The 13323-nt window shown below is 44.4% G+C and overlaps 1 protein-coding gene across 2 annotated transcripts in view; it reads left to right on the top strand.

Moving 5' to 3' along the window:
• Positions 1-13323, top strand: part of PLXNC1 (plexin C1) — a 332800-nt gene that overhangs the window by 150644 nt on the left and 168833 nt on the right. The window lies entirely within an intron of this gene.

Here is a 13323-nt window from a genome sequence, read left to right as displayed (position 1 = left end):
TTATTATCATCCAACTTTGTGATTTTGCCATATCCTTATACCACTTGGTCTATTATTAATATTTTCTTTAAATCCACCAGCCTCCTGAGCAGGTGTCTGTGAAATTATAGGTTGGAAGAGCTAGTTAAGTTTCTATAATACACATGAAAATAAAATAATTACTGAAATAAAACCTGGTCATCTGAAGACCCTCCGCAATCATTTCCTCTCCTGGCATACCTGGAGAAACACTGTTCTGCACAGCAGTTCGATCACAGGTCCATCTGCCTGCACAGATGATAAGCTGCATGAAGGCAGACACCATGCCTGGTTTATGCTTTAGTTTGCAAGCACCCATGACAATTCGTACACCCTCAATAACTGTTTGTGGCATGAATGAATGAGTGTAATTAAATGTATCAACCGATATTCAAGAAGCCAAAACGTTCTACACAAAGGATAGAAAATAACAGGCAAATCAAGAATAAATAAATTAAAAAAGAATTGCAGTGAGCTGCCTTCTCCGTCTCCCCACCTCTACCCCCTGGGAACACTGAAATGACCTGCCCTCCCAGTTTTCTCTCTCCTCCTTCAACAAACCAACCTACTGGCTTATTTGACAGCAAGTTGGAGGGGGAATTTAGGATGGAATGAATCTTGCAGTTGTAATGAATCAAAAACTGGGGAGGAGAAATCACATTGCAGCAACAGCAGAATACTCTCACTGTTTAAAAAGCCCTCGTCCCTGAGGCTGGGAAAGATTAGAAGCTAATAATTTATGTTGAAATCCGGCAAAGCCCTCCACAAAGTCCAAGTGCTTGTCCCTGCCTTTTGACTGACAGATATGAAAATAGAAACTGATTTGAAAACCTAGGGCTATTTAACTAGAGCAGCATTAATTTCTCCATTAGAATCCAAGAGTCAGTGGTAGGGGGGCACCCAGCAACCACAAATGAACAGATGCTGCTGATGGATGGCCACGCCTTTTTCCAAATACAACACTCACACCAGCTCTTCAAGTTGGAGTGAGCTTTCTAAGCTTCCCAGACCTCGAACTGGCAAAAATCCTTGTTTTTTCCATGCTAGTTAAAATGCCCTCGAGCTACAGTCATTGGATTTGCTGGACAGCGGCATCATTCTGATATTATCGGCTCTGTCTTCCTGTTTTCATGAATAATGTATAAGAAGGAGCTATCAGCAATGGATTCTTCCATGGCTGAACGTGTTGCCACCAGACAGGTCCCTGAATTCTCTGTCATTTCGTCTGCAGCACTCATGGACCTCCTCCCTCTCCCCTGGCTACCTTCTGGCTGCTTGATATGCAAGGAGACCCTTCCAAAGACACCCTCTCCCTTGACAGTAAGAAAACTGGGGGTTGGGGGGACACAAGAAGTGGTGCCCACCACCTTCCTTCCTTTTTCTTGTTGCTCTGTGTCAGAGGAGTAGTGCGGGGAGCTACTGATGCCAGGTTCACGGGTTTGATTCCTGGCCCCATACCGTGGGGCCAAGCCTGCCTTGCTGTGTACGCAGGAGTCTACCAAGAAAATGCTTCTCCTTGGGCACAGGTGCGGCCGCAGGAGAACCTCACCCTGTGTGTTTTTGTCCATGTCTCTACGTGCTCACCTCTGTCATAGCTTCACAAAAAAGAGAACTGGCTTCCAGCCCCATCCACTCATTTATTCAATATATTTTTATTACCTGCGAGGCGTCCAGTGGAGAAGGCTTGCTTTGATGGAAGAGAACAGAAATGGCTAGAAAATGGACAAAGAAGAGCATCTATTGTGAGAGTGTGTAATTGAGGGAGGTGGTTGAGTCAGGAGGCAGCAGTAAAGGATGCGAGGCAAGGGACTGGGACAGGAAGGCAGTGGATGGGGTCCGTGCAAGGGAGCGGGGCCTGCAAACGCCTGCTGCGGCGCGGTATGGGGGCGCTGCCGGAACTAGCGGAAGATGCAGGGCCGAGCGCAGTTTGCAAAGAGGTGCTGGGGCTTCTCTGCTCCTCCAACACTTGTCTTCTTTCTCCTTCCTGACCCTCTCCCTTCCTTGGCATCTGAGAACTGCTGAGTTCTGACTCTCCTCCCCGTTCCTGACTAGTCCTGCCTCCCTGCTTCCTCTTCTACTGCCCCTTGACTGTGAGTGTGAACTTGGAGTGTTCCTCCTCCTCTGTGCCCTGGGGTGAGGTTCAGTGCCAGCTGCCTAGAAGGAGCACCATGAATGCAGTGACCACTGAGTCCCAGGGGAGAACCGGAAAGCATCCTGAATATCCGACAAGGGGGGGTGTTCAACAAACCGTCACACTCGTGCTTTAGAATGTTATGCTGTCATTAAAAGCGATGTTTTTTGAAGACTGAAATGATCTTGGAAATTTCTCATGATATAACATGAATTTAAAAGCAGCATATAAAATTCATCCTAAAGCATAATCTCAATTTTATGTGGGGAAAAAAGATATATGCCAAAAGACTAGAAGCAAATTTATCAAAAATATTAACAGGCTATCTCTGTGGGTGGAATGATTAGTAGTTTTTATTTCTATTTTTGTACTGCTTCACCTTCTCCCTCCCAAATGTGTTAACTAATTAATAAATCGTTTAAATTGGTTAATTGAATTGAACTAATATTAAACATTCATTACATGCTGGACATCACTAGCAATTCAGTGATTGGCAGAATGCAAGCATGGTCTCCATCTCGAAGAATTGCCGTTACGATTTTTTTTTTTTTTTGAAGTTTTTTAAAACAAGATGGAAGAGTGGAATAGCCGTCATCATTCCTGAAATATAACAATGCTTTCTCCTGAGGGTGTCAGGAGGGGCGCTCCATCCAGCAGCTGGGCGATAATACCCGCTAAGGGTGCCAAGGACTGGACCTTGATGACTGTCCCGTTTGTCATTTGCGCCCAAGGCAAGATGCTGGGAAGAAGGGCACCTTCCTGTCAGCACCTATTACTCTGGAGTGAACAGTCTTTGTACCATTCACTTTCAAAAATCTAGTCGTTCCCCCCCCACACCTCCTTGGATGCTCACAGTTGCTTCATCTCTCCTGTGGGTTCACTTCCAAGGAGCTTCTTCCCCTGGACTCAGCCCTCAAGCATTCTAATTGAAAATACCAGCACCACCGCCCCAGCCCCAGGCCTAAAGCCTGGCTCCACTACCTGCTGCTTTGCCCCTAAAGTAGAGGCTTATGATTAAACCACAGAAAAAGCACCAGCCCGAGTGAGCAAGAAAACAGCAGGAGCCCAAGGACTCCTGTGAACAAAGAGTCTGATTGTTTTCATGCAAATTGTTTTTAGTAGGAGGGAGATAACAGGCAAATGAAATATGGGAGATAGGCAGAGATTTTTTTTTTCTAAACCAGTGGAAGGGGCGGGGAGTTCTTTAATAAAACCACAGCACATCTTATTAAAGGGAAACATCCAGCTCCCACATTTTTTATTGAATGAAAGAGAATTTCTGCTCTTCACTCTGGCTCCTCTTCCTCCCCTTCCAGTCCAGTGCAATTATGTCTCTTTCTGCTTTCCTGACAGTTCATCTTAGCCTTGTCTGAAATAGTCTGTTTTGGAATGTTAGTGCTACCTAATAATGAAAGTGTATCACCAGAGAGTGATTTTAAGTGATAGGCAGAATAAGCAACATTAATTCTACTAGTTGTCTGTTTATTATTAACATACTTAGGAAATACTGTGTCTAGCACATCCAATCCATGGTTTTCTTACAGGCAATGGCAGCCCTGGTTTTAAAAAGTGAATTAATATAGAGCCAATAAAGAGAAAAGTATTAAATAAATCATGATATGAGTGGTATGCAAATGTGGCAAAAACTGTGAAGTGGTGCATACATGTATGACAATCGGAAAGTATGAGTGGGAATTCTGCAAATCCAAGGCAGTTCCTGGGGAAGGGCCAGAAAAACCTGTGGCTTGTTGCAGTAACTTAGATGCGGACATTTGCATTTCCTTCTGGATCCTCGGTAAGTCTTTACAATTCTGAATCCTGGGACATCCTGTGGTCTAAGATCTGAGTTTTCAAGCTGGTAGACTTTGTCTCCAGCAGGGTGAAGTATATAGTTTTAAAAATGAGGGCATCTCAGATAAAATGCAGGTTTTCTGTTCTTATTAAAAACTGGAAGGTCTAGCATGCAGAGTCTCCATCCTTTGTTGTTGGTTGGTCACTCAGTCATTTCAGACTCTTTGCAACCCCTTGGACTGCAGCACACCTTGCTTCCCTGTCCTTCACTATCGCCTTCACTATCCATTGGGTTGGTGATGCCATCCAACCATCTCATCCTCTGTCGTCCCCTTCTCCTCCTGCCTTCAGTCTTTCCCAGCATCAGGGTCTTTTCCAATGAGTCAGCTCTTTGCATCAGGTGGCCAAAGTATTGGAGCTTCAGTTGTAGCATCAGTCCTTCCAATGAATATTCAGGGTTAATTTCCTTTAGTATCGACTGGTTTGATCTCCTTGCTATCCAAGGGACTCAAGAGTCTTCCACAGCACCACAGTTCAAAAGCATCAATTCTTCGGCACTCAGCCTTCTTTATGGTCCAGCTCTCACATCTGTATATGACTACTGGAAAGACCATAGCTTTGACTATATAGACACTTGTTGGCAAAGTGATATCGCTGCTTTTTAATATACTGCCTAGGTTTGTCATAGCTTTTCTTCCAAGGAACAAGTGTCATTTAATTTTGTGGGTGCAGTCACTGTCTGCAGTGATTTTGGAGCCCAAGAAAATAAAATCTGCCACTGTTTCCAGTTTTCCCCATCTATTTGCCCTGAAGTGATGGGACTGGGTGTCAACCCTGCATGGCAGTAATCAGGCCTCAGTTATGACAACTCTCTGATGCAAGGCACTGTGGGTGCACTTGTGTGACCGGGGCTGCCCCAAGAACAAAAGTAGAAAGAGGGTTCCTCTTCTATAAGTTTCCTCTTCCTCTGTTTCTCAACCTTCTCTTTCTCCACAGGCAATCCCTCCCACCCATACACACATGCACGCACGCACTTATAAATGCATTTCCTGGAAATGGATACCAGAGGCAAACTTCTGTCTCCTCCTAACTGATTCCCATGGCTATAGTTGCTTGAATGGTGGCCCCGATTCCCTGATAGTTCCCAGACTGATTAGTTGTTACCGCTTAGCCATGTGACTGGCAGAAGATCATTTGAAACCACGTTATATGTTATTTTTGTGTAAGATGTGAGGCAGCAGTAAATATTTAATTTTCTTCCTACTTGCTACATATAAGAAAAAGAACACATGCTTTGAAGTCAGTTGGTCTGAGTTCCAATCCTAATTCTCTCATTTCCTGGCTATGTGATCTTGGGCAAATTATTTAACACTCCAGCACCTCAGTTTCCTCACCTATAAAATGGGAATGATCAAAAACAAAAACAAAAAATGGGAATGATGTTGATAGTATCTATTGCATGGGATTTTTATAAAGATTAAATGAGTGAATTATATAAAGTACTTAGAATTGAGCCTAGCTTACAGTAAAGCTTGTAAAAATGTTATCTATTATATAAGTAATAATCTTCCATTCTATGAACTACCACCAGGATGAGCTTTAACTCTGTGCCATAGATATGGTAATATTAGTTGTATTTCTTTTATCCAGCAACTCTTTTTGCTGTCCATGTGTCAGGCATTACCCTGCGCATTGGAAATATAAAAAAAAAAAGAGAGAGAGAGAGAGAGTGTCCTTGATCTTCAAGGAACTTCCTATCCCTAGTGGCTTTGGAATTTAACATTAAGTTAAACAAACATCATATGACAAGCCTTTTAAATAAATATAAGGTTAAATTAAGCCAACGTCATGTGGCAGTTGTTTAAATAAGTAGGAGTCTTATAGAGAACAAAAAATTGAATTATTCTAGGTTCAGTCCAGAAGAATCAGTCTCCTGAAGAGTTAGAGGCAATTAGCATTTTGAACTTATGACCATAAGAAGGAAGCCAGAGGAAGAAGCTGGTAGGGGCTAGTACCAGGGGATAACCAAGAGTATTCTCTTATGAGAGGTTGATGCCGCTGCTGATCTGACAGGAGGAGGCGCTCAGGCCATAATGCAAGTGATGGGGAGCAGCTATAGATACAGATGAAGCTCCAGTGGCCCGGAGGCTGGGGACCCCTGCTTTAGAATAATCAGGATGATAGGATACATCTGCCAGGTGGTCACACTACTAGGAAGGGTAGTCTGAGAGGGTTCAGATCTGATCAGGTAGTCTGAAAGGGTTCAAATCTGATTAGCCAGGGTCACGTCAAAGACTGCCAGCTTCAGAGGCAGCTAGAAGTCCTTCTGTGATCAGTATCTCAATCAACAACTAATGTTGTCTATTTTGGAAACTAGTGACTTGTTGGAGAAGGCAATGGCACCCAACTCTAGTACTCTTGCCTGGAAAATCCCACGGATGGAGGAGCCTGGTGGGCTGCAGTCCATGGGGTCGCTAGGAGTCGGACATGACTGAGCGACTTCACTTTCACTTTTCACTTTCATGCATTGGAGAAGGAAATGACAACCCACTCCAGTGTTCTTGCCTGGAGAATCCCAGGGACGGGGGAGCCTGGTGGGCTGCTGTCTATGGGGTCGCACAGAGTCGGACACCACTGAAGCGACTTAGCAGCAGCAGCAGCAGCAGTGACTTGTTAATTTGCATGATGCCTGTTAGAAATAACTCTCATCAAAGACATGTGATTGGGCTAAAATGGTTCAGAGACAGCCCCCTTCCCACCTCCCCATGGCACCCACACACACAAGGAATGAATAGGGAATAAGGATCCAGCCAAGCCCTAAGACCAATACCACTGAGACTGCACTGATCCCTAGTCAGCTTCCAGCCTTGGTGTAGGGGATTTCTGGTGGCGTGGTGCCCGCCAGGGCACGGCATACAGCCTCAGAAACCAAGAGGGACAGAGAGCTGGAACTCCAGCAGGATTACTTCTTCAAGGTTTTATGCCTGTGTGGCTAAAGAATTTTAGTCTGAAAGTGAAAGTGTGGCAGAACTTGGCTTGACTTCACCTTCAGTTCAGCCACAGGTGAGGGTCTGGGGAAAGACAGAATTCTTAGCAGCTCGGCTTTGTTACTGACCGCTGTTACCTCCTGAAGAAGATCTGGTGTTGTGCTGACCAAGCTGGCCGGTTCCCAAGAAGGGGTGGAACGATGTGGGCTCCAGGGCCCTGCCCAGGTCACCTTCTTTGATTTTTCCAGGCTTCTCTTCCCACCCAGCCCTACTGTGTGGGTCCTGAACGGCTCAGAGAGATGACAGGAGCTGGCAGAGTTTGGCCAGTGTCCTTCCAGGACGGGGATATGAAGGAAAGCTCTCTATGATCATAATTTGGTCTTCAGAGGTTTTCCCATTTGCCCCTGGCTGTACCCAACGGTCCAAGGAAGGTCCTCACTCTCCTTGTTGAGCTCAGAGAGTCCCATCCAGGGCTTCCATGCTCCGGCTTTACCCAGTGAGGGGCCCCCTCAATGCCTCCCAGGCTGAATCAGAGAGGGGATGGGGCAGGCCAGAAAGAACAGTGACTTACCGCAGTTTGCCCAGGCCTCCCAGGGCACCGATGCTAGAACACTGTTCTCTAAGTGAAATCTGGCCCCATTACGGGAAAGATTAACCTCAGGCCACCCCTCAGAAGGTCTAGAGCATTACTGTTAACAGGACTTTCTGCCATGCTCACCAAGTCCTCCATCCACACTAATAATGGTAGTCACTCTCACATGAGGCGATTAAGCATTGGAAATGTGACAAGTGTGACTGAGGAACTGCATTTTAAGTTTTATTTCATTGTATTAATTTCAATCAAATAGCCACATGTAGCTAGTGGCTACTGTCCTGGGGAGCCTAGAGCCTGGCCGCTCTCCCCATCCCTCAGGACCTTCTCTCCGTCCCAAATCAGTTTGATCTACCACCAGACTCTCCCAATCTCTTATCATGACCTGAGTCACCTAGCTCTCTCTTCTTTCTTCAACTTTTGGAGTGTTCTGGCTTTGGTGGTTAAAGGAAAGAGACTCAATGCTTCATAAACATTTTCATAACAGAGATAGGCAAGAGGTCATGCCTCTAATAAATGGAATATTAATGATATAGGGGACTCAGAATGAACATGCCCCACTTGGCACTAAGGAATCCAGATGTGCTATTCACAGTAATAATGCTCGATACTGGGGTATTTGTAGAAATAGGGTTTTCCAGGCGGCTCAGTGGTAAAGAATCCGGGCCTGCCAATGCAGACACAAGAGATGTGAGTCCCGTCCCTGGGTCAGGAAGATCCCCTGGAGTAGGAAATGGCAACCCACTCCAGTATTCTTGCCTGGAAAGTTCTATGGACAGTGGAGCCTCATGGGCTATCATCCAGAGGATTGCAGAGTCGGACATGACTGAGCGTGCACACACGCCATTGCAGTGCATTCTGCATACGAGAAAGAAGTAAGACTCCCCATGACAAGGACAAGAAAACTGAAAGTCGGTTCAGCTGACAAGATCACAGAGCAGGTAATGAGGGAGCTGGGACCAGAACCAGATGTTCTGACTGCTAACTCCTCACCATTGGAAAATCTGAATCAGCCAAGATTAGAAAAGGAACATGGCTGGAAGAAGAGAGAAGACCATATCAGCCCAACAGATTGACAATGTCTTTAATGAGGCTCTGCTTTTGGACCTACAGGGAGCCATTTTGGATATACTGCATATTATTTCATTATCGGGCACTATAGAAGCCCAAATGAGTGAGGGGAGTTTAGGTGGAATACCTGCCTCCCAGAACCTCTACTGCATCATCTTGATCCCTCTTGGATTCTTGCTGTATTGTTTGGGATCTTATTAACAAATACCTTTCCACCAGGATATCCTGCCCTTTACACAACTCCAGCAGGCGCCTTTATACATGATACAAATGCAATGCAGTAGTGTTGCTCTAGTAGGATTTACTCCTAAGTTGAACAAACCAGGTTTCTTTCCTCATGCTTCAGTTAAACTCATTTTCACATTATTTGTCTTAGGTGTTCCAATTAAGTACGTGTTAAAACTAAGGGTTTGCAACCTTGGCTGTTTATCTGAATTTATGGTGCTGTTTATAAAATACACATTCCAGGTTCCATCCCTTGAGAAGCTGGTCTTGAGCCTGAAAGCCATCTGGCTTTTCTCAAAGTTCCCTAGATGGTACCAATGCTGAGAGCTGAGACTTGCAGAACAGTGGACCAGGAATCAGGACACTCACGTTCTGATTCTCCTACACAGCTGCCTTCCTGAGCCTGTTTCCTATTCTGTAAAAAGGAGAGATAGGAGGCCTGTCCTCCTTTCATTAGTTTTAAGCATGGGAGCTTGGGTGAAAGAATTTTGAAAAGCAATCTGTGTATTTATGACAGGAGGGAGCTGGCAGCTAGTGGTCAGGCCCCACCTGCAAACAGGCCTGGGGTTCAGTCACTTGGAGACATTTCCACATGGCTTCTCATGGCCAGCTTGCTCCATCACACCATGCTAAAAACGGGCAGGGAGTGGGCGGAGCTCAAAATACTTTGACTAGAGTGTAATTGTGTGGGCAGCTTCCACTTTGGCTAGGTAATTCTGGACAAATAGAAGCTCGCCTGCAAGCAGCTATATTTATTTCCAAAATAGCTTGTGAGAGCCCCTAAGAATTTTAGACATTCACTTCAGTTTTATCTGTTTTGAGACCTTTAGGCCATGCAATTAGAAAGTTCCAGGCATGAATCAGGAGGCAGAAGTACACAAGTTGTATATTGCCAACCTCAGAGCTCATACTCAGGGTAAACCCACAGCCATTTGAGGTGGGAAGGTTTTAATTGGAGAAATGAAATGCGGGACAGATACTACCCCCTTACTTTTCATTTCAAGCAACACACGTACACACACACCTGGCTGCTATTGAAGCCGAGCTGTATACACACACACACACACACACACGCACCTGGCTGCTATTGAAGCCGAGCTGTACACACACACACACACACACACCTGGCTGCTATTGAAGCCGAGCTGTTCACACACACACACACACACACACACACACACACACACACACCTGGCTGCTAGTGAAGCTGAGCTGAACACACACACACACACACACACACACACACACACACACATCTGGCTGCTATTGAAGCCGAGCTGTATACTTATTATGAAAAGTGAAAGTGTTAATCACTCAATCGTGTCCAAATCTTTGCGACCCCATGGACTGTAGCCTACCAGGCTCCTCTGTCCATGGAATTTTCCAGGCAAGAATACTGGAATGGGTTCCCATTTCCTTCTCCAAGGGATCTTTCAACCCAGGGATCAAACCCAGGTCTCCTGCATTGCAGGCAGATTTTTTACTGTCTGAGTCACCAGGGAAGCCCATATGCTTATTATAGACTTACAGAGATACTCAAAGATGTTCACAATACTTTCTTTTCTTTTGAAACTTCATAATTTTACCTCTCGGACAAACAGATGGTTTCATTTCTGTTAATTACATTTTGTGTATTCAGTGCATCCCAAATTGGCCATAGCAGGAAAGGAAATGAATTAAGGATCATAATTTTGCAAAAGATTGATAAAGATCCAGGAAAGAGGAAGTTAAACTTTGGTGGCCCTGATGCAACTCTTTCAAACTTCTTATGCAGCAAATTCAAAGTGAGACTGGCCCAGGAGCCCCTCCATCTCCCCCAGGGCAGGCTTCATGTACACTCTGGACTATGACGTAAAAGGCAGTCCGGCTTCCTGTTTGTCAGTTTCCAGGTAGGGCCACTTTTTTTCTGCTTTACCCTGCAAGATGAGAAAAGTTCACCTCTTTCTCTTTGCCTTCCTTCCCTAACTTCTGTTTGTGTTTCCCAATAAATGAAGAAGGTCAGCTTGAGGATTCCATTTTCGTTTCTCCCTTCCTCTGGCCTTCAACTTTAAGACATCTGATCCATTCCTGTCTCACCCTGGGTGTCTGAACCCTGTTGGGGGATTTTAGGATGTTGTTGATTACCCCAAACTTTGAGGTTTTGGCATGTATTTCCTGCCTCCTAAGGAAGTTTCAAAAGGGAAGTGTTTCTTAGTAAAAGGCTGATAGACCCTCAAATTTTATCTTTCCCTCCACTTTTACACCCCAGCTGCTATCAAGGGACCCTCCCCTTCCATCTTCACCCCCTCTCTTTGTAAACCTGATCATAATGAGGAAGTATATGTTAATATATGGCTGGTTCAAAATTCTCTGGAGGTGAGAGACACAACTCCTAGGATCTTAGAAGAAGCCATAAGAGAACAGAGCATTACAGTCTGGTTTGTAATTGTGTGCGTGTTGGAGGGTCACGCTACTAAATGCGGCTGCGCTTTCAAGAGGCACGTGTCTTGTAAGACCAAGTGGATGCCACGCTGGCTGGTGGTAACCTCCTTTGTTCAGTCTCTAAGTCGTGTCCAGCTCTTTGTGACCCCATGAACCACAGCACGCCAGGCTTCCCTTTCCTTCACCATCTCCTAGAGTTTTCTCATACTCATGTGGTCGAGCCAGTGATGCCATCCAACTATCTCATCCTCTGTTGTACCCTTCTCCTCCTGCCTTCAATCTTTCCCAGCATCAAGGTCTTTTCCAATGATCAGGTGGCCAAAGTTTTGGAGCTTCAGCTTCAGCATCAGTTCTTCCAATGAGTATTCAGGGTTGATTTTCTTTAGGATTGACTGGTTTGATCTCCTTGCTGTCCAAGGGACTCTCAAGAGACTTATCCAACACCACAGTTTGAAAACATTAATTCTTTGGTGCTCAGCCTTCTTTATGGTCCAACTCTCACATCCGTACATGACTACTAGAAAAATCATAGCTTTGACTATACGGACCTTTGTTGGCAAGTTAACCTCCTATATCATTCATTCATTTGTTCATTAATTTATTCATTTGTGAATAAATGATCCATTCATTTATTCCATTTGTGCACAATAAGCACACTGATACATTCACGCATTCACCAAGCCTCTAGTATGTGCTAAGCATTCTGCTTGGAGTTGAAGATAAAGGGTAACACAACCAGTTCCTGCATTTAGGGAATGAGCAGTCCAGTGGAGACACTCAGTTGGGTAAACAAAGAATAACATATGCAATTACACATCATATTAAATGCTCTAAACGGAAAGAGGGAATACTATAAGGGAACCTACTTTAGACTGTGAGCGAGAGGAGGCATGTCTGAGCAGATGCTGAGACCCAGACGTTTAAGAGGGAGCCCACCACAGAGTTGGGGACACATGTTCCAAGCAGCAAGGACAGTAATATAAAGGTGAACTGAAAACCTCTAGAACATAAGTTTCTCCCCTTCTTTTTCCCCAGCTCCTCAGGTTTCTCTTCCTCCTGGATCCTGTGTAATTTCTACTCATAAAGTATGAAAGGCACCGAACACCGTTCCTGGCACAATAGATAACACTTACGATAAGCAGGTGCTAAGGAAATGGCAACCCACTCCAGTGTTCTTGCCTGGAGAATCCCAGGGACGGGGGAGCCTGTTGGGCTGCTGTCTATGGGGTCGCACAGAGTCGGACATGACTGAAGTGACTTAGCATAGCATAGTATAGCATAGGGTAAGTGTGTTACATGCTTTCACTCATTCAATCCTCATAACAACCGCTGATGGACATTCTGTTCATGTCTCTGTTCTACAGAGGAGGAGACTACGTGAGGCAGAGTCATGGTCACTATTAATATTAAAATTAGTAATTTATTCAACTATGACATATCAAACACTGTCAGCTTCCTGGAAGATTGCATTTTGTTCACTTCTAATCTTTTCACTGCCCATTTAGACCCTTCTGAAAATCCATTCTTCATTATTGGAAGAATGGAAAATCTTTCTATTTGGAAAATCTTTTTAACTGCTGATCAGGTTTTACAGACAAATCATTTGCTGTATTGTCCCTAGCTAGCAACACCTTCTTTAATTACATCCCATTCAGTAAATGTTTACTGAGAACCTAATAATTGTCCAGAAAGACCCTAGAGATGCCAAGACTGGAGCCAAAAATTCAAAATCAAAAAGAAACACACGCAAATAGCATTAATAGGGTAGGATTTATGCTCTGCTTGTCTTATAATTGAAATGCCAATACAAATGAAGAAGTGATTCATTCTGTGCCTGCTGATTGGGAAAAATATGACCTACATTCAAGTAGATGACCATCCAGCAGATGTGTTCTTTACTTTAGGCTACTTTTTTATTTGTTTTTAAAATAGTAAGTGAGTCACCAGTCAAATGTGAAGCTGTAACAACTCTGTATTTTGGAATGTGATGCCCTCATAAGTCTGTCTGAGAACTAGGGATTTTTTCCCCCTGCAAATCACCTAGTTGTTTTTTTTTTTTTTTTTTTTTTTAATTATCTACCAGTTTT

Source organism: Bubalus kerabau, chromosome 1 (assembly GCF_029407905.1).
Source record: "Bubalus kerabau isolate K-KA32 ecotype Philippines breed swamp buffalo chromosome 1, PCC_UOA_SB_1v2, whole genome shotgun sequence".
NCBI classification, from domain to species: Eukaryota; Metazoa; Chordata; class Mammalia; order Artiodactyla; family Bovidae; genus Bubalus; species Bubalus kerabau.
This window is presented reverse-complemented; position numbering and strand designations above follow the sequence as displayed.